General features: G+C 34.9%; 1 protein-coding gene across 18 annotated transcripts in view; it reads right to left on the bottom strand.

Annotated features, from left to right (window-relative positions):
- The window catches only part of RBFOX1 (RNA binding fox-1 homolog 1), a 1334594-nt gene that overhangs the window by 523765 nt on the left and 788110 nt on the right, over positions 1–22719 (bottom strand). The window contains exon 3 of one of the 18 annotated variants that reach the window (XM_080382971.1): positions 279–323. The exons of the other annotated variants lie outside the window; for them this stretch is intronic. The gene's annotated coding sequence lies outside the window, so the exon portion shown is untranslated. The remainder of the gene's footprint in view (positions 1–278; positions 324–22719) is intronic. 18 annotated transcript variants of the gene reach the window in all.

The following is a 22719-nucleotide window of genomic DNA, read 5'->3' as shown; positions in this document are numbered from 1 at the left end:
TGTCACAGAAAGGAGCAGAGCAGTCCTTCCTGAGACACTGAAGGGTAAGTAAACTTCTGCTCCAGAAAACAAACATTTGTTAATGTAAATTTATCATCCAGAGCCTGTATTTTGGGAAACTGTTAGGATACAAAATAATTCTGAAATCATTCCCTTTACCCTTTTATGGATTTGTATAGCAGATTTGAACCTATCAGGATATATCCAGGAGGATTATGATTTTGTCTTGGTACTTTAAAGCAGTATTTTGTTTCATTTTCTACTATTTTCTATCTTACTTGATAGCTGCATTATCCATGTTTCCTGAGTGCTACATTTTCATCCTGTAGGGAAAAAAAACAAAACACTTCTGTAGAAAACTCAGCTGGTGTCTCTTAAGTATAGCATTTAATGCAACTATGTTTAACTAAACAGATTTTTCCTTTGTTTTATTTTATTCTACTACTTCCACAACAGCTAGAAAATTGTGAAGATTCTTTTAAATAATGCTTTTCACTAAGTCATGGCCAACCACCAAGTAAGCATGTGGCTAAATAAGCAAAATGTGTTCTGCTCACCATAAGAGACATTATTTATATTTACCACAACAAAAGAAGGCAATGGCCTGCAAACACAGGCACATAACGTCAATAAACATGAATACTATGGCCAAAACTATTTAGTAAACATGTTAATAGAGAAGAATTTTGTCTATAAAATGAAAATATATGACATACAAAAGTTTTCACACAGTCATGTATTCCAGATTAGGATTTCAGTACATGAACATACGGGACAACCAGCAGGTCAGGCTGTGTAATCACATGAGCTTAGTTTTATATGAAACTAGACTAAAACAGGAAAAGGAAATGTAAGTAGCCAATTAATGAAGATGACTATTGAGTTCTAATTATTTCTAAGAGTCTGTCCTACCTCTTCTTTAAATTCAAACATGAATCTCAAAGATTAACATGTATTCTGACTCCATAAATTATTTCTAGTCCTGAATGTAAGTATATAAATATTTAAGGATAACACAAGATATTCCAGGTTAGAAAATGGCAGTTGAAGCTACCTTGCCATAATTTTGCTTTGATTCACCCAGGATATGAACAATCACTACAGATATCTGAAGGGAAAAAGCCCAGAAGTAACTATCGTTTCAGAAGCAGCTTTAAAGACTGAATTTTAGCTTGTGAAGATTTGGATGAGGGTTGCCATCCTTTATTACATAGAGCCATTCCGCTATACATTGTAACTGAAGACTGGTCAATTTTATTTTAATTTGATATAAAGAACTCCCTTTGCTTCTCTCAAAGTCTTAAAATCAACCTTTGATTTCTAAAAATTTCTATTAACTACGTTATTTCTTTTCCATGAAATGGTGATTGCCTACTTCCCCATAATTTAAGATTGAAGGCATTTACATTTGAAAGTACTTGATATTTTGTATGTGGAATACATTTTATAGGCACTTTACTGTGTATCATTTCAAACCTGATTTTTCCCATAAAACTGAAAAATGTGTAAAAAAAATAAATAAAAGTGTCTTTATTATGGGTTTTTTTTATTATTATTAGCTATTCTAATAAATGTGTTTGCAATCGACATCCAATCATGATTTTATTATTTTTACTAAATGCTTTTTGGCATTCACTTTCAACTTTTTAATTAAAGAAGGAATAACTTGGATGGTAAACTGTAGTATCCATGCTTAGTATTATACTTCAGTTATTATTAAAGTGGTTTCTCAAAAGAGAGGTAATCATTTCTATCAATTTATTTTTTTCTTTACAGCTGTGTAGAACCTTTGGTGTGGAGATCAAACTATTGGGATTAGAATAAATTATCATTTCAATTAAATTTACCTGTAAACACCTCAAGGAACAATTATGATTTGTGTTTCTTTATTTCACAGTAAAAGCTTAGGAAACTACGACTACTCTTGCTACTTCATCCTGTATGTCAAGAGGTTTTCTGGCACCTCTTATTGTAAAAGATGGATTCATTTCAGCAGTTAAACTACAAGATACCACATAAATACTGTAGTGCAATGTCTTAGAATTGTTAATCATTCACATTAAGGAAACTTCAAGTCCTATTCTGTGTTACTTAACTCCAGTAAGATAAACACTAATGAGAGAATTAACTTGGGTTCAGTGGTTCTTATATTTTTGTTAAAACCCACATCAGCTTTAGAGGTGTGGGGTTTTTTCCCTCCCTCATCCAAAAAGTTTTGGACAAGTAATGGGAAAAGAGTTCCATCCTCAGTGCCATAAGGCACTGTTCTCTAGTGGTTAGGATTTAGCAAAATGAGGGTTGGTATCCAGGAAATACTGAGTAGTGACATGCAAGGCTGTGATAAATACTGCATTTACTATCGAGACACACAGTCTCACCAAATGGATGTACAAATAACAACACCAAATAAGTACTGTGTTTTTATTTCCAAATGGATGTATTTTAGGGCTGAATTTATACCTCACTCCTTGTGCCACAGACACCGAACTGTTGAAATGAGCAAAACGAGCAAGTTTCTCAAAGAGATTAAATCCAATATCTCTCTGCTGACCTAAGTGCCCTATAGACCGCAGTGTACCTTAGGGATACCTAACCTAACTAAAAATTATTTATCTCCAAAATGAAATACAACTCCACAGTATGGAGCTTAATGCAGACAAATTTACGTTCTTCAAATAGAGGTCAACATCACACATACTGTTTGATTCCCTGTTACAATGATCATCCTACACATCTCCTGCTCCAGTTTCTCAGCACACAGAGTTCAGAGAAGACCAAAGAGCAAAACTACTCTTTACTGACAGACCTGCAGCAAAGATGGGAAGAACAGTTCTGAAGCGAACTCGGAAATTTCCTTGCTTTCATAATGTCTACAACTTTTTCCTTTGGGATATCCATTCCAATTTTTCTCCAGAACCAAAAGCTGAGACTCACCATAGATGACACATTAGCCTGGGAAATTAACAGCTGCTCTACCGCTGATAAAACACAGGGAAACACTCAGGAGGGAAACTTTAAGTTCTGTTTCTTGGATAGACATCTCTGGTCTAAGACATCTGGACAACCACAGCAGTACTCAAAGATTTTGATAAGAAAGTATTATGTTAAGCTGCAGTCCAAGCCTGTCTTTCGTTACAAAGATCACAGGATAACTACAATATCTTCTATCAATTCATTCACAAAGAAAAGCTTGGAATAATTTTACTCTCTGATTTAATTAATCAAAGTGAATAGTACAGTAAGACAGAGTTAGTTTTTCTGCCCAGATTAAAAGTGCTCCCCACACCTAGCCAGTACTTTTAATTCCAAAGGAAGTTTAAACTGAACATATGTATATACACACTTGGGGTTTTCTTGCATTAATATGTTCTTTTCCATGATCTAATTATATTACTGCATTGAAAGCAGTCCATTTTGCACAGGTATTACTATTTTCATTAACCAAAGTAACAATGGGTATATATAGTTTACAATTAGCCTCCATGTTTACCTAAATACCTCAGAAATTTTGGAAATCAAACCAGTAACAAAAAACTATTATTTACTGATGTGTTTTAATAAGATTAGAGCCCTCTGTGTTTTATCTTCTGAAATTATTTTACCCTAGCCACTTTGACTGGTGTAAAATTCTTGACTAAGACACATAGCCTTATTGTCACTCTGAGTGGTGGCTCTTCATCTTATGATTAATGGGCAGCTCCATTTATTGGGTAATTTAAAAATGCAGAAACTTTGCAAGCAAATTAATGGCCTTCAGAAATCTCAGCCAAATTGCATGAATACAGATTTAGCTGGAATGAAGTTATACTGTAAACAAAATGGCACAAAATTTAGAACAATTTTAAAAAAATTATTCACCATCTGTAACAGGAAATTAATCTATATTTTTTTGCAGCAATATTAGTTTTCTACAGATCGCATTTTTTAAACTTGTCTTCTGATAAACACCTGAAATTTATTTTCCTTGCTGGTATTAAAATCACTTTTATTCCTCCCTAACTGTTTTTCTAACATTTTCTAAACTACTGGTGGCAAGCAAGTAGCGTAACCACAGGCCACATATATTCCCTTCCCATATGTCAGACAGATTTATATATATAGGAGCATACAACCAGCAAATGGTAAAATCAGTAACGAAATCCAAGAAATCTCACTAGACAATTTCTTAAAAGAGTTAAGCACTTTACAGCAAAAGTTTCTACATTGTTTCTGTTGACCACTTACAGACTGATTATTTCATGAAACCCCAGCTGACAGAAAGAACACAAATCTCTTCTAGAGTCACAATCTCACTTATATTTCCTATAATCCTATAAAGTTTCATAATCCTCATTGTAGCAAGAACTGATCAAGAAGAGTATTTTTCAAAGTTCTCTGTTTACTTCAGCATCTTATACTTATGTACATGCAGCCACCTCAGCAAATCACTTAAGAAATTTTGTGTCTCTATTTTCTTAGTATCTCTACTTACAATCATAAATACTATCAGCAAAAAGGGAATCCAAATTACATAGTGAGGACAAAATAGTCCCTGTTCTATATTTGAAAGATTAAATTGAACTCCAGAAAAAGTGGCTTCCTAATCACAGATGTTTATGTTACTAAAAAAAACCCAAACAAACATTCAAACACTGTTTATAAAATCTATCCCATGCACCATACATAATTTGTATTGATTTTACTTTCAGAAATTTGTTACCTTTTTATGATGATTTCTAGGTAGATGAGTTAAGTATTTTTAATATAACTACCTGTAAATATCTATCCAGACTGCTAGCTACAGGGAACACAACCAAACAGCATTTTTATATTTTACAGTAATGAATTACACAGAAAATGTCATCTTTTGAGTAATTCCTTACTCATACACTTTCAACTATTGTTAAGAGTTTAGCTAGAAAGGGCTCTGAATGTAGCCTGATAGAAACACACTTTAAAATGAGCACATATAACAACGCAGTCCACACATACATACTCATCTATTTATAACATACAATAAAAAGCTTTTAGAATGCATATGACACAAAAATTCAAACACCAATAAAGTATTTGTTACTGCTGAAGTTTTTAACATACCTATACACTCTAAAGTACTGCATGGTGTGCTGATCATATTTCCCCTGGCCTGCTGTTCTCTTTCATCTTAGTATACAGCTGCTGCATCAAGACCCAAACACAAGATATTTTATGCAGGCTCAGGCCTAAGAATATGTTCTAAGTTTGTTCTGTAAACAAAAATTACATGCTTCTGATCACTTACATGAGTCCGGTCAGTGGAAAATGGACAGCCGAGGCATAGAATCACAATCAAACATTTACTGGATTTTTGTGTTGCTGTTTTAAAGGTTCAAGAGCTGGACTGAGGTATTTGTATACGGAACAGCAACAAAGAAGCCTTCAGTGGAAATGCAGACACCATCTACCTGAGTAAACTCATGTTCTTGAGAAACACCAACTATAGCCTACTTTCTGAATTGACAAAGTCAAGGACAAATCTATCCTTCCTTTTGGGTTGCATTGATTCTTTTATATGGAAAATATTTCCTCAAATTCTCAAAGTGAAGCACCTCCAAATCATAGAATCTCCTTATTATCCCTTTTAAAAACAGGTGCAATATTCACTTTTCTCCAGTCACTGGGGACTTTGCCTGACTTCCACGACTTTTCAGTGATGGAGAATGGCTTAGCAACTGCATCTGCCAATTTTCTCAGGCCCCTGGGATGCATTTCTTCAGATCCCATGGACTTGTGTATGTTCAGGTTCCTTGGGTGTTCTCAAACCTGATCTTCTACTACAAGGGAGGGAACTTGGTTTACTCAGCCCCTGCCTTGTGGTTCAGGGACTTCAGAGATGTGGGAAGAGTGATTGCTAGTGAAAACTGAGGCAAAAAAATCATTGAGAGCCTCAGCTTTCTCCATGCTGGTTGTCACTAAATTTCCTGTCTTATTTATCAGAGGGGATATATTTTCTTTAATCTTCCTTTCCTGAACAACATACCTGTAGAAACTATTCTCACTGTTCTTCAGATTCCTTGCCTAATTCCAAACTACAAGTGTACCTTAGCTTTCCTGAACCCATACCTACACATGCCAGCAACATTCCTATACTCCCCCCAGGATCCATGTTCCTGGTCCCAATGCCTGCACATTTCCTTCTCACTTTAGTTCAAGCGGAGGCCTTTCCTCAGTCATGCTGGTCTCCTGCCTTCCCTGCCTGATTTCTTACAACATGGGAATCAAAAGCTCTTGTGCCCTAAGAAAAATGTTTTAAATAGCTACCAATTTTTTTCTGTTCCTTTATCCCTGAGAGCAGTGTCCCACGAGGTCTCATCCCACTCTTGAGATTACAAAACACCCCCGTAACAGAACTGTCTGTGCAGCCAAGAATCCAGATGCAGCCAGCCACTGTCATCTTTAAAAGTTCTGCTAAATTGCAGCTACAGCCAAGGTGCTTTGGTTCATTGCTTTCCAATGTAATAGACCATGCTGAGGCATGTAAACCATTCCATACATTGAAGTTGATAGGTGCATCTGCCCAGATCTGGTAACACTAACTCTCAAGCTCACACTAAAGCAAAGAAAAACTCACACTGAAGGGGAAGTGTGACTGAAACCCTAATCTAAGACTTAACCAAACTTGCTAGGCACATAAACTAGGATTTACTGCATTCCTTTTTAATTTACCTTTCGTTCCACTGAATTGCCTGAATTTTCATCTTGCATATTATTTCTTGGTTGCACCTTTCCTTCCTGCTACTCAATATATGTAGGAATATGTTAGTGATTTACAACTGGTTCAAGCTCTATGAAGTTCCAGAAAGTGCAAGAGCCTGGCAACGAAGGTACTCTATTTCTACAGAGCTGATAACTTTCAGTTTAATGTACCTAACTCAATTACTTTTATTCATTACCTTTAAGGAGACTGAAATTAAAAAGTTTATCGATGTATAATGTAAATAAGGAAAAACAACCAGTAACCAAGTCTCTTTTTACATCTTGGATATCAAGTTTTTTTTTAAAAAAATAATAACATAGTCAAGATTTAATGATTTCAGAAAAATAAGATAGCATGATAGCTGTAAATTTTTAGTGGTTAATGTTTGGAAATAATTTAAAAATTCAAAACAAAACCACCAGAAACCGTCAACACCAACATCACTGTACCACAGTGGTTCTGTTGCTTACCCTTTTAAAGCTTCACGGAATCAAGCAAATTCTAGTTATTCAAACCAACATTCCAAACCTGCTACACATAAGGAATTTACTCTCATTGTAAAACAGCTGCCAAAAAAAAAAAACCAACCAAAAACCAAAAAACAAAACAAACAAACAAAAAAAAACAACAAAAACAAACAAACAAACAAAAAACAAACCAAGGTGTGGGTGTTTTGTTCTTTTTACTGAGTTCTTTTTTTCTAGTAGATCTTGAAAAGATGGAAATATGATGGGTAGAGCTCAGTTAGTGAACCTTCAATCTTCTCATTTAACTGACCTTCAAACCTTTTGGATAGTTAATCATTTTCAACTTGTACATGGTTTTTACCTACAGTGCTATTTAGATTCCCAGGTTTGTTTCGAACTCTTTGCTAAGAATCATTATTACTTATTCTATTCCTTCACCAATGGCTACCATCTAAATGACCTCATAAATGACACATACTGAAATACAAACCTATAAACAAATCGAAAGATTGATATACAAAAAGCAGACCTTAATGTCGTAAACATGTTACCTTCATTACTGAGCCACCAAATTAAAACATAAGATAGCTCTATAATATAACAGGCATTCACTACCAAATTAAAAATATATGTATAAATAAAAAGGATGATGTCATAGTAATAGTCGTCCTATTACTATTATATTACCTATAAGGTACTAAGAATAAAGCTAATTAATGTTTATCATAGTCTGGAGTATCATATGATAGAGGATACAGTTTAACTTGTACCCAGCCCAGCAGACAGCTGTACTACATAGAAGTAGAACATGGGATTCTGATGCTGTAGAGATTTATGCCTTGCTTATGTGTAGTCATAGTCTTATATCATTAATATCATTAAAAGATGTGTTTAGTTGACAAAGCAGCAGACTCAGACCAGCAGCACTACTTACATTAAACACTTTCTGACAAGAACATTATTTCTAATTGAGATTGAAATAATTTACTTCAGTGGAAGCTTTTTGGTTTTATTACTTGCAAATCTGATTCTGCTTGATAAAAAAAAAAAAAAAAAAAAAGGTTGGGTGGGAAGATTCACTCTGATCTTTCCCAGGTTTCATAATAAATCACCATCCCTTGGCAATCATTTACCTGAGTCAAGTTAGTATTCTCTAAATCAGCTGTGCTTTCTAGCCTTTCATAACATAAAATTAAAACAATAGAAATTATTGATTAATGACAAGAATATATATGGCCAGCTCCATCATTTAATAAAGAAAAAAAATCCATACCATTAAAAAAATTGATTTGGTTCAGTGTCCATAAATGTAAAAATGTGTATGCTTTAGTATTCTCTCAGAAATTTCTGTTTAACCCTAAAGTGCATACCGCAGTCAGCGTTTTTCATAGACATTCTATCATGCTTTGTGTGTTAAACAGAAATGTCATTCAAGAAGATGAAAAGTCATAAAGCATAATGCAATTCTGTACTGTCACAAAAGGGGCAATAACCAATAGTGTGAATTCAGGCAAATTACTGCTAAAACATAATTTCCTTAAAGTGGAATACATCACAGAAAAGAAATTCCTTTATAAAACATCTAATAATTCATGAGTCAAAAGAACTGACCATATTAGCCAAGTTATACAGATAATGACACAGACCACTGACAATCAGAGCTCAACATTACAAAGATCGTAATATTGCTATAATGCTCAGAAGACTGGCATTAGAGGAGCTGAATTACATTCTTTCCACAGCATAGAGTGATATTTCACACAAGTATAGATTTCAGTCGGTGAAACCAAAACCAGCACCCACAAGTGGCAATGCAATATTAACACTGTTGTACACAGTAACCTCAATAATTATTGAGTAAACTACAGGAAAGTTTTGGTCTTCATTTTCAGTCTATAAATATTTTATCCTAAAACAAATTCATAGATGGATTTATAGATTAAGGAAAACAATTGATCAGGCTTTTGTGATTCTGTTCCGCTATTGTCAACCTGAGCAAAACCAGGTAAAACTGCTATATGACTGAATAATTATATTCCCATTGGAGTTAGTGCCATTCAGGTATGGAACTGCATCAGTCCTTGTAACTTCGATAAAGACAAGTATGTTCATGTACTGGGTCTGGCTGGGATGGGGTTAATTTTCTTTATAGCAGCCCATAGGCTGCTGCACTTGTGACTGGAGACCAGCACGCATTTGGTACTACACCAGTGTTTTAGGAATTGCTAGCACAGTGTCCAGGCTTTCTCTGTTTCTCGCTGTGCCGCTGCAGTGAGTGGGGTAGGTGTGGACAAGAGGTTGGGAGGGGACACAGCTGGGACAGCTGACCCAAACTGACACAAGGGATATTCCACACCATATATCATCATGACCAGCAATCAAAGTGGGGGGGGTAGTCTTTCCAAAGTAGCCATTGTTCAGGGACTGGCTGGGCATTGGTCTGCCAGTGGGACATGAGTGGCTGCCTTTGCATCACTTTTTTTCTTCTCATTCCTTTGCTTATTATATGGTCTTTATCTTGATCCATAACTTTTTCTCACTTTTGTTCTTCCAGATCTCTCCCAATCCTACTGTGGTCGAGTGAGCAAGTGACTAGTGTGTGCTCACTTGCTGACCAGGTTCAGTCCACCACAGTTTAAAATGAAGACTTTTCAGATGAAAGACCAGTGATGTCACTCTGTGAAGTACAAGCACTGAAGGATCTCTGAAAAGAAGGATTCCCAAGACTGTTTTATCACCTATTTCACAGATGCATGACAATTGCAGTTCTGTGATTCAGATATGGACTGAAAGTGTATCTAAAATCTAATAGGAATAAACATTCATGAAAGGACTAAATAAAAGATTTTAAAACTAGAAAATTAACACTTGAAAATTAAAATTAGCCAAATAATTCTGGGGTTTTCATTGACTCACTGTTAAAAATCTTAAAATGAAATAAATATTTACATACACGCATTTAAGTAAGTAATATGCAATATTAGTTTCAAACGATACATTTCAATATCATTAGTCACACAAAGCCACTCCATAATGAAATGGGATTGAGAAGAGCTTTTACCCCACACAAAGCTCAGATGACTCTGGGAAGCATCAATAAACATAAGTCCTATTCTAGCACGGAAAGTCATTCCACTAACACTTGTCTTGTTTACTTGGTGAGAACCAATAAAATCTTTCTTTGATTATAATGGCAATCAATACTTTGTTCTGAACACAGGCAAGCAAGTTAAATCCCAAGATTTAACATACATCTCCCTAAAGTACCTGTATGAGAAATAGCTTCTTTCCAGCCCTCTTCTGAAGTGCTGTCCCAATAAGACCAAATCAAGAAAGAGTACTTCTTTTGAAAAAAGGATGCCTGAAAACATTCCCAGGACCAATCACAAATGGGATACCGTGGCTGTGATAAGGAGACTATAAATTTGCCTGACCCAGTATATTTGCTAATGTTCTCCACAAAACGTGCTTCACTTCCTTACAGTTGCCTCCTCATTAAAGATCCCCTCATGGGAACTCAGAGCACCTTTATTCAAGCTGAGATCAGGTCTTGCATCCTTTTCAGACTGCCTTGAATTTGTGCCAACACAGCAATATTTAGCCAACTAATTTAATATTACTGATTAATACAAAAAGCCTATAGCTCAAAACCCTTGTAATGCATCTAGTGTTAACACTTGACAGGAATACCAGAAGCAGTAGAGCTAATATAGAAAGGCAATGTATATGGATACATATTTTCAGGTTTTCTCATGAATAATTGGTCTTTTAGATCAGCTGTTTACTTAGTTTTCCCTCAGACCATGACAGATAACAACTGCACCCAGATAGGTTCCCCTCCAGTTTAAAAGGGAAATTGTAAAACTGAAGAAGGTCCAGCTGATGGCCACTGTGGTGGTAAAGGGTCTAAAGCACTTAATCTCGGAGGAGAGGTAGGGTCATACAGCCTGGCAAAGAAGGGGCTGAGAGGCAAATTAACTGTAGCCTACAATTACTTGAAGGATAGTTAGAAGATGACAGAGTCAAACTCTTCTCAGAAGCATAAGATAATATAACAAACTTCAGTTTGGTAGGGTGAGTCAGGCCACTACGAAAAAGTTTTTCATCATAGAGATTTTACAAATTCCACCTTTGGAGGTTTCCAACAATTTGCTAGACAAATCCATGACTGACCTGATTTAGCGCTGACATTAGTGCTACTTTGAGTGGAAGATTGGGAACTTGATCACCTCCAGAGGTTCCACTGAGTCAATTCTTTTAAGACTGTGTGGTAACATGTAAGAACTGGACTCATCCAGGCACACTAACGCATCCATTTGGAAACTAAAAAGGACTTGCTGTAGATGACTCCTCTGAAAAGGCCCATCTTTTAAGGATGGGGAAGCAATTTTAAGAGATAGTTGCTATATTAAGAACCAGAAGTGTGTTTTAAACCACTGCAAGTGAGTAGAGATTTAATTATACTCCCTGAAGTGCAATAGGAAATGCAATCTCATCTCACTAGGTCAGTAACATATTTTACTAGTAACTCTAGTTTATATTTTACTCTTCACTTAGCATTGTGCATTGATTATTTTCAGCATTTGATCCATATAAATATGCTAGGTCACCAAGAAAACCTGATTACTGTAGTTAAAATGATGTAATGAAACCCAAAGTACTTATGCTTGCAGAAAAAGAAAACTATCAGTTTTCACAGAAACTTTCAATAGCCCTGTAAAAGCTTGTCAACAAAATTGCCTCAATAAATCAGATGCAACAATTTGTAACTCTAAATGAAACAATTTGAGGATTAATTTGTTCTCCTTTGCATTTGCAAGACAGTAGGAGAACATCCTGAACTTTGCTTTGGTTTCAAAATAACTAAGCGATGTCACTCCTGCAGTAATTGCTGGAATGCATGCCCTGGTAACCTCAACGCTGAGGAGTCATCACTGAGATCACTAGAGGAGAGGGGATTCTTAACGATTCCTGCTTCCTAAATATTTCACTGAAGATGACCTCCTTATGGATATAGAACAGGAAGGGCAAAAAGAGAATTACAGTGAGTGAGGTTGTTTGAGAGGTGTTCATCTCCTTCATCAAACCTAAGTATTGTAAAACAGTTCCTGGCAATTGCTGCAAAATCAGATTTTTACTCCCGTAAATTCTTATGTTTACCACTGCTTTTTGCAGCCAGGAAGACTGCCACCATTCTTCTGCATTCCTTATCTAGTTAAACCTCTTTAAAATGGCAGGCAGTAGAGGCTTTATAGCAGTGAAACAAAGAACCGCTAGCTCTGCATGAATAAGAAGAACAGACTGGATGGATAGTTGCCAGATTAGTTTAATACAACCTAGTTAAGCCTATAACTTTTTTCACCTCTTTTTTCTTTCTGCTCATGATAGAGGATAATCTGAGGAATTCAAAAGCCAAATATACTTACTACTGTAGACAAAAAGAGAAATGTCTCACCCATTACATATGGTCTGTGTAATATTACTGGTACTGAATCAGAGTATGGATTTATGTTTTTTTCTCCAGGCCTGATAAGCAACAAAACATTTCATTTATCCTCAAACTGGATTAAGTCAGATGTCTGTTTTCTGACTTCTATCATTCATAGTTACCAAATCCTTATTGTACACTTACCTGACACTTTTGAATTAAAAATCAATCAATCAATCGATACTTTATATTGGAATTATGATAGCAGAAATTAATCTCAAAAAACTCATGGCAAAAATTTAGCAAAATTAGTAGCTTAGTACTTGGCTATAAGCCATCTTTAAAATAGGTGTATTGTTTAAATCTAATGACATGTTTATACATTACCATTTAAAATAATTAGCAAGTGAAACAATGACCATATGTGGTCATTAGGATAATGATACTAAAAGGATATGCAAATTTCCTCACAAAGAAACCAAGTATCCGTGAGGAAGCAATGTAATTTCGACACAAGGAACAAACTGAACTGCACCATTTAGATTTTAAACCATAAATATTTCAAGTAAGAAAATAGGAATAATTCTGATTTTCTAAGTTTTGTAACAGCATAGAATTAAGAAAAGTATTGTCACAGAAACAAAAGTGTATTATTTTAAAATCTAAATTTGGTGATATCCATATTCATGTATTTGTAACAAATGATTTATCAGACCCACCGCAAACAGCATAACCAATGTAACATGTGCAGCACCAATTGTGAAACCTTGTATTCACAGAGACCAGAAACTAATGCCCTCAATCCTTCCCCCTTTTTTGAAACATGCTTACTAGTCAACAGTCCCCCTTTACTGGACTTCTAACCTGTTTTTGTAAACACTAGCTGGCAGTATGGTGACTTATGTCAGCATTGAAATTTGGCACCATGCTTCATTAGTTAGCCAACAAAGCAATTCAAAAGTGTTATTGGATCATATACCATTCTTAGTGTTCTCCTTTTCTCATTTTTATTTCACTGTGTGATTTTTTTCACCATCCTCTTTCTCAGGAGAGAGAAAAATGCATTGTATCCTATTTTTAAAGCCAACCCCAGCAGCAATAACAACACTAGTATTTTTACAATGTCTTCTCCCATCCACAAATTGTAATAATATCGCATAGGAACTAATCTAGATTTTATGTTTAATGTAATATTTTAAATGAATAGCATTACTAAAGAGAGAATTATTATATTTCTGTGTATTTATTTTCTGTTCATTTTTTTAATGTAGGTTTTCCTTCATGCTGAAAAGTATTTTCTATTTTATTCAATATATTATCTTACCACATATATTTCCCATCAGCAACCAAACTGACCAGGAATTGATCATAACTAGACAGCAGTATAGTACAGTCTTTGAAAATTACAGATTTACTCCCAATGAAGCTAATAGAAGCTTGTCATCAACATACTATTCATATTGCCATATTGAACATAATTAATTCTTTAACATGGTTACTCAAAATTGTCAGCTGATGTCAGAAAAAGTAGATTGTAAAGGATGAAATAACTGAAGAGAACACTAGAAAGTTAGTATTTATCTAGTTTTATTGGAAGGCAAGTTTTATCCTTCCTAGTCTACACTAAGACTGTAATTGTCTGAAAAGCAGTAATAAAATATTGAAAAACTGCATCATGTTTCACTTGACTGGGTCACTGAGGAATAGCCAGACTCAGAATACTCACATACATTGGAGTAAACATAAATGAGAACAAGGCTGAGTCAAATGTGTAGTTTAATACACTGAGCCTTACTGAAAACCACTAACTGTAATTGCACTTTACTGATAGGTTGAAGTTGCCACTAGTGGTGAAACTGTCTTGTACAGATCACAGGCTCGCTAACAGCAAAGAAGACCTCTCTCCTCATTGCTCCATGAGGAGCCAGAATATCAGGTTATTTGTGACAGTTTAAGTGAGAGCCTACCTGGCAAAATGAACTCCCAGAAGTCAGTACTAACATGGCTTGTATTTCATGTTTAGGGCCATTGTTCATCTTAGAACACATGTAACAAAAAAATAATTCCTTTGCCTTTGGAATGAGAAAGGAAGTATTAATGTCATGTTCCATAGGGAATATAAATATTTACAGACCATTTTGGTACAATACTTCATGATGTTTCTTACCTTCATCAAGCCATGCTAAAATCTTGGTATTTTGCATGTCCAAGAAGTTGTCTGAAAGACTGCAACACTGCTCCCCAAAAAGGCACTTTAGAAGGCTAAAAGACAGTTGTTGTCTTTATAACATCTTAGTAGCGTCTTTGAGAAGTATTTTTATTGTCAATAGCCATGGAACAATTGAAGTCCTCATGAGCTACTAATGCAAGTATTGCTGACTTGTAAATTTACATGTTTAGTATGCATAGATATTTCTTCACAAAATTTACTTTTCTCATGTGCCTTCTTTTGAGTGTATTTTGATTTTAATTAATTAAATGGAGAGTAAATGCAGAAGTAAAATATTCATCACATACTTCCGTCAATGAAAATTGGTCAGCGTCCAACTCATGTTGGTCTTTGGGTACTGTTATTTATTTTGAATGCAACAACTAAAATAACTGAGTGTGGAGGATCTGACTTTCAAAGTTTTATTTGGACTCGTGTTTGGTTCACCACCCCATTATTACTGTCTGAAAGTTACAGAAAGATAAGTGTGTTTGGAAAAAATCGGAGAGAAAACATAATTCCAAGTGACAAAGATCCAGTCAGAACGGAATAAATTAAAAAAACAACAAAACCAAACCCCAAACCACAAAACAGCACAAAACACAAGTTATTACTGGATAAGTATCCTGTAAAAAAAAAATTATATAAATTTATATATATATATATATATCTGAAGAAAAAGAACCTCAAACCTATTAAAAAATGGTAGGTAAAAACTATTATCACACTTTAGCAGAAGTAGAGTCTTAAGCACCAAAAAAGCAGTATGATCTGAGCAAAGACAAAGCGGACCAGAAAGGGCTATCAAGTGCCCAGAACCAGCCCATTAAGCTAACAGGCCATGTTTCTTTCCATACAGATGTATAAAATCACATGCAATCTGTAGCCAAAGTCAGGGTACTGCTTTTTTTCATCTCTGACACAACACACAAAATTTAGCTGTTAACGTAAAACACTTCTTTGAGATGAGAACTCTCTTCCCACTTCCATGAAAGTTTCTGTACACACCTTAAAACATGTTGTTAACGTACACATTATCATCTCCATTCTACAAACAAGGTCCTGAAACAGATCTGTCTGTTTGAAACTGTTCACGCATTTGGAACTAATTCTACAAGACATGGTCCATTAAAAAAAATAACACAACAAAAAAGAAACACCAAGCCAGAATGACAAGTGAAATTTATGTTCTGCAGATAGAAGGGTGTCAAAACATTTTAAAGATGCTACAGAAACAGGTGAAACCTTAAGAATTACAATGTGTTTTTTACAAACCTGTGGTTTTTTATATTCATAATTTATTCTCCAAGATTTTCCAGTAGGTTAAACAGACATGTATTCTTCTTTCAAAGGTTTCCTAAATCTTGATTTAGGCTAGTAGACAAGGTTTGGGCCAGCATGGACTTGTTGTCAAGGACATACATGTATGAATATCTTGCTAGAGTTACTGTGTCCTACCTCACAGACAAGAAACTTAACCAGTTCTGTCACTGAATCTCTTCTGTGAAATGTAAAGTTTTCACTACAAATTGTGCATGTCTGTTATGCCAAACGATGGTCCCTGAAGCAACTGAAGTGACAGAAACTGTAATGACAGCGAACAACAGCAGCGGCTATAAAAATATGCACCCCAAAAACACTTGTAGTTTCTTCTTTTAAAAAATGTCAACATTCTTAATTTTTAGTCAGGCTCTTTCTTTTAATTTGATGTGTAGAATGGAATTTTAATGAATAGGATTTTATACATCAGGAATTGAAAAAAAAAGACATATCCCTTTAAAATTACATAATTTAGATGTAATTATATCTTATTAAATAATAATACATTTTAATGAAGAAGTGCAAATATACAGACAGCAAACAACAGGAACTCTAAATAAAATAGACTACAGCTTAAAATGCTAGTGAAATCCTTTCTTCAACATACAGTTTCCTCAACAATACTTCATGCAATAGTAGGAATTAGAAATTGTGTGTTAGCTCTTTTAAACTGTAATATTTCCATGCAGGGTTGTCTTCATAAGCATTTGTAAAGACATCCAACATGTTACCATATCCAAATATCACGAGTTTCCTGGCACAGGTCTTGTACAGGCAACCAAGCTGCTAAAAATAGCATGGTAGTATTTAAAGTAAACCACCCTCACAAACTGTAAAAAGTATGAGAAACATTTCACTAATACCAGTGACATTCGTAATAACAAAACAACATGGAAGCAATGTAATCCAGCAGGTCATTCAGATCTATTTATAAAAAGCGACATAAACATTTGATTATTACAATGAGTAAGCTGAATTCAGTGGCATTACACATGGCATAAGAATTCTATACACACACTATATTAATAGACTAGTGATGGCTATTCTGCTTCTTCCTCTTCCTTCCCTCTCATTAATGCAGTAAACCCAATGTGAGTTAACACTACTATCTCTGTCTCCTGAGCAAATAACTTATGTCATCATTCTACAGTCTCTAGTTCTAATTTTTGTTAGTGTTAGAACCCACATGAACATCTGAGTAAATGCGATGACACCTAGCACACTCTTAATTGTGAAACTTGTGTGACAGTTAATATATCATTTTAAATACGTTCACGCAACAGAAACAGAATTGCTACAATTGCACAAAGACAGCTAAAGGTTTCACTTGAAAAACAACTTCAGAAAATTATATTAATATGAGATTGGAGTTCTTATTTATATATAAAATATTTATAATACCACAAAATAAAATAAATTGAATTATGTTTTTAAGCTGATGTGTCAGTTTAATTTTTATTGCCCTTCTCTTTTAAGCTATTTTATGACATTTTCTTCCCATAATTCAACCAGGACATGAATATATTTGAACTGTATTCTCATCTTGATATATTTGCTGTTTTACTTATGCAGAAATGACAAGATTTATGAGTAAAAACATATACTTATACTGGTTTTAAAAGGATCTCCTCTAGATCTCAAGCACTGATATCGTTGCTTTTACTAAAACTGAGGTTTTGGAAAGCTAACTCTGCAGGTCTTTGGGTGGGTTGGGTTTTTTTTTGTTTCTTTTTGTTGTTGTTGTTGTTTTTCAAAGTATTAAAGCCATCTTGGGGCAACATGTGATGCAGTCAGTGTTCCTCCAAAGAATGCTCTTTGTGCAAAAAGTGAAAATTAAACCTGAAGGCTTGAGTACAAGGTGTGAAATGCAAAGTTCCCCTTGTGTTTTCTCATAATCTTCACCCTTCTTGTTAAAAATTTATCAAACCTACCAGTTATGAATATCAAGCACTATAAAAATGCATGAGATTAAAACATCAAGGTTCACAGCTTTAAGAAACTGTCAACCCGAGAAACTGGATTTCTTTTTCCTAAATAACATGTGAAGCTTCCATTATGCTACACTATTTTTTATCTGAGAGGAATACAAAACAGCTGTTCAAGGTCTACAGCCCCATATGGGAATGTGTTTCACAAAATAGACCACAGAGGCTTCTATAACAGAATCCTAGGCTTCATTTTTATTTATTTCCTATACTATCTGTGTATCCTTTAACAGCCTGTAGATGTTAACTTTTCTCTCAAACTGAAGGCTTTTTCCTTGAGACCCTAGTTGAAAAACATTTTTAATTCACATACCCTACTGCTAGTCTCACTACAAGTAAAGGAATGCCCTCAGTGACACACAGAGATAGGTCTAACTTAAAGCTTGCATTTAAGAGGAAATTTCTAATGTATCTTTTTAAATATATTTGTATATATACATATTACATACATCTACAGTGTACATGCATACTATTTATTTGTATATATGCAGTTAATGCCTTTTTTTAAAGAAACAAAGGTAAAAGTTATATAGCCCTTGCTTCATACAATACTATGACACATCTAATCTTAATCTCAATTTGAACAGTGACGTAAACTTAGTTTACCTTGAAAGTACTTACATAGTAAATGTAGCAAGGAGCAAGGAGCTCTGCACTAGTTTACACTGTGCAAACCCAAAGTGTCTCAAATCGCTCTTTGAAAATGAAATTAAAGCTGTCTGAATAATTTATGTTTTACCCCTTGGAGTGGAGAAACGCCACAATGCCATGAAATGTACAGATTGAAGCTTAAACTTCCATTAGGAACCGATTTCTCTAGCAGACATGAAATTCAAATACACAACCATTAAAGGAATAAAGATTGTAAAATTGAAAAGAAGATTTCAAAACATAGTAGCAAAAATATAGTAAATGACAAAATACTATGTCATGTTATTTCAAAATTCTGTAACAACTCAGGAATTTTTTTGTTTGATTGTGTGCTTGTTTGGTTTGCTGGGTTTTTGCTTTTTTTTTTACTGTAAAAAAGTAACCACTCAAAAATGCCAGCAATTGTTTAAAATTGGAAGGAAGAAGGTCTCCCTTTCAATACAGGGAACAGAAAATGGCCTTACAAGTTAAATAATGTTAATGCAATCATAAGTAGCTATGAGAGTATGATGCTGTATTAGTCCAAAGTTCATCTTTGGTATAACTTTGCATTCTATGAACGACATATCCATGCCACAAATCAAGTTGAAAGGGGAACAGATTTTTTTGCAATAGTTACAAGACTTTACAGAAACATTAGACAAACTTTTGGATAGACACATCACATCGTTGCAACAATCACAGGCAAACAGTCCAAGAAATAGGACCTGAGTTAAGAGGAGAACAAGACTGTCAAACCCAACAAAATACAGTTTTGTTTATACTTGTCAAGCGTAAGAACAGCAGGTGATGCTAGCACATCTGGCTGCTGTAAATTTTTAAGCATTATATCATTTAGCTCTGCTTGGATCATTTTAATTCTGTGGTGAAAGAATGAAATGACAGTAGCAGCTAACACTCCGTAGCTACTTCTGTAAGGCTGCTGCAAACACCAGCAACAGCAAAAGCAAATGGACGTCATGATTCTCAAGAAACAGCCTAAAGCTAGTGACCACAGTGCGTCTCATAGCACCAATTCTCTAACACTTTTCAATTCATAACCCACATAAACACAGATTACTCTTATCCTGAAGTTATACATTTTTCAGCTATACATGACTACAAGCAGAATTTCTTTGAACATCTACAGAAATTATATTTTTTTATTATTATTATTTAAGAATTAGTATCACGTGGCCTGAAGAAGTCCTAACACCAATGCCTTCCCCTCCCATCCCAAACTCTTCCAGATTTCAGCCTAATTACAATTACATTTCCAAGGTACCTATTATGTGATACTTAATCTTGACCTCACTTTCACGACAATGCAACTTCAAATTCCCATTAATTTTTTAAAACTAAAATATAAGCATTTAAATTACCTCGGGACTCACTCCTTTTTCCCTAAACATGTGTTTAACAAATTTATTTATTTGTTAAAAATATTATTTAAACCTTTCCACCAGTCTGAAAATGCCTATGGGATGGACATTAATCATCTGGTACTAATAACATGAAATGCAATAAACCACATTAAAAAATATAGAGAGATCTTTAGAAATCCTCCTTAATCTACATATACCTTGCAGACAGTGTAAGCTTAAAACCCAGTCTTAGATTTTTATAACAAATGCCAGCCATGTTTAGGTTCCTTATCTTTCTTGAGGTGCCCAGATGATGACCTTTGGTCAGATTTATTTCAGAAGCATGATAAATTGTATTGCTGAAAGCTTATGATCTTAAGCAATTATTACTACCTATCTCTGATTTTTTTTTACTTTGGATATTTCCAAACACACATGCAACTTCCTGGAACCAGTTCATTGGAATATTGCAAGGCAATAGTCTTGCATTTCCGTAATTCTATAATCACATCTGATAATGATTCAACTCATATATTCCATGATTCCATAATCATGTCTGATAATGCCATGAGTATGCAATTAAATAAATGACATATAAAAATGTATTTTATCACAGAACTTGCAATAGAGAATTCATAAGTGGTTTCCTTTGCCAAATAAGCTGAAAAATGTTTCAGCATTGCCCCCACCCCCACCTCTGAATCACAGGCTTCTACTCTCCAGCTTTGAAGTAATGACTGAAATTTAAAGGAGGATTGTTAAACATCTCAAGTTTAAGAAATTCACATATGTATAACAGATACTTCAGTAGCTGGTTGGTTGAAGAGAACAGTTCTTCTTCCTGACCAGGGTCAGCTATTGTCTCAGACCTGGTCTGCTCCTCTGTTGCATAATAAAATAAGATATTAAATAAAGTTTCCAACCAGACTGCTTCTGCTCTAGGTGAACTTCATTCCACCAATGAAGCCAATAGTTATTAAAGTTAATATAACTTTCAAGTTTAAAGCACTGATATGAAGTCTTACCCTCAGGAAAATGGAAGCCTATGTCACTGAAGCCGTGTGGTATCGTAACATTTTTCTGAGGTGTACTTAGGGGGTTTTATTGATGAGCTCTGGCAGCAGACATATTTCTGTTTAAACAGTTGCAGTAAACACTCTACAGGTTACGTTCATCATTCAGATCTGTTCTAGTACATCTATCCAAAGCCAAAGCAAACGTAAACACTGTATCCATTGCAGTTTTAGTTTGGAACTGATGTAAGATATTAAGTGAAGACAGAGAGATGCTCAAAGACTGAAGAGTTACACATCAGGTAAGTAACAAAAGTTAAATAAATAATATGAATGTCGCAATGCCTGTACTAACACTCACAGACTTAAGAGAGTAAAAGGTCAGTATTGTATACTGACAAGTGCTCTCATCAACAAAGATGTAGCAGAACTGGTCTGAGGCTTCATTTCACCCATCATTCTTTTCTCATGTCAAAGACATCAGTGACATGGGTGAGAAAGAACTGTGGCACTACCACAAGTTCAAGTTATCATCACTAGTAAAGAAACTGTCCAAATTTTTGTGCAGTGTTATTACATAGAAAAAACAGTTTTCTTTTCCGTTATTATAATACCAAAACATTTGCACGGTGAAGTTTGTAAAGAAAGAAACAATGATCATGGATTTTACCATTTTATTTTGATATTACCAGCAACCAGAGTTGTTTTCAGCAGAGAAACACTAAAAAACCCACCATAATCCAAAAAAACCTCGAGACTCTTCAGTCTGCTTATATTCTGAAACAGAAGATCCCACAAATTACAGCATATGCTACGACGTGCCTGCACACCACATCGTGTACCAGTATAGTATGCGGTACGCAGTGGTGACAGTATGTCATCACTTGTGGTGCAGGGACAGACTGGCAGAAACAGCACACAACGGAGGCCTCTCTCCCACAAGGTATGTTATTCATCCAGGATCAGATGGACTAAGCTGAAGCAGAAGGGCTGTGGCAAAGCATGTCCTGTCCTAGAAACTATATTTGTCAACTTTTTATTTCAGACAGGTTAAAAAAACATTTGAAAAAGAAGGAATTTCTAGCATGGTCACTTGGAACAGCTTCTGTGGGTCAACACGGGTGACAGCAAGAAAAAAGAAAATGGTTGTATATGGCTATTATTCAACGTTGCAGAAACTGCCAACTGTCAAAAAGATTTTTCAATGGCTATTAAGCAACTTCCTAACTTTCAGCGGTACATCTAACATTTTCATGTCTGAAAACGTCTCCATAACATCTGCATAATCCAATATTCTGGTGAACAAAGTAGTTTTAAGTAGCACATTCTTTAGAACTCTGATCAGCTACTGAAAGTTCAAAAGGAAAAAATCTCTTATTCTGATTCACTATAAGATAATGTCTCCCTTAAGACAGCCTAGTTTCCTTAAGGTTCTACTAAGACTTTTTGTCAAACAAAAGGAAGACTTATTAGGACATACTTCAGCATCTCACTTTCCTGCTAGTACATCTCTGAAACAGAACAGAGACAATGTATTTCTTGGATGACTTAAATATGTTTATAATGTACACTAAACCAAAGACCATTC

The sequence above is a fragment of the Falco punctatus genome (genome assembly GCF_963210335.1).
Source record: "Falco punctatus genome assembly, chromosome: 4".
Lineage (NCBI taxonomy): Eukaryota > Metazoa > Chordata > Aves > Falconiformes > Falconidae > Falco > Falco punctatus.
This window is presented reverse-complemented; position numbering and strand designations above follow the sequence as displayed.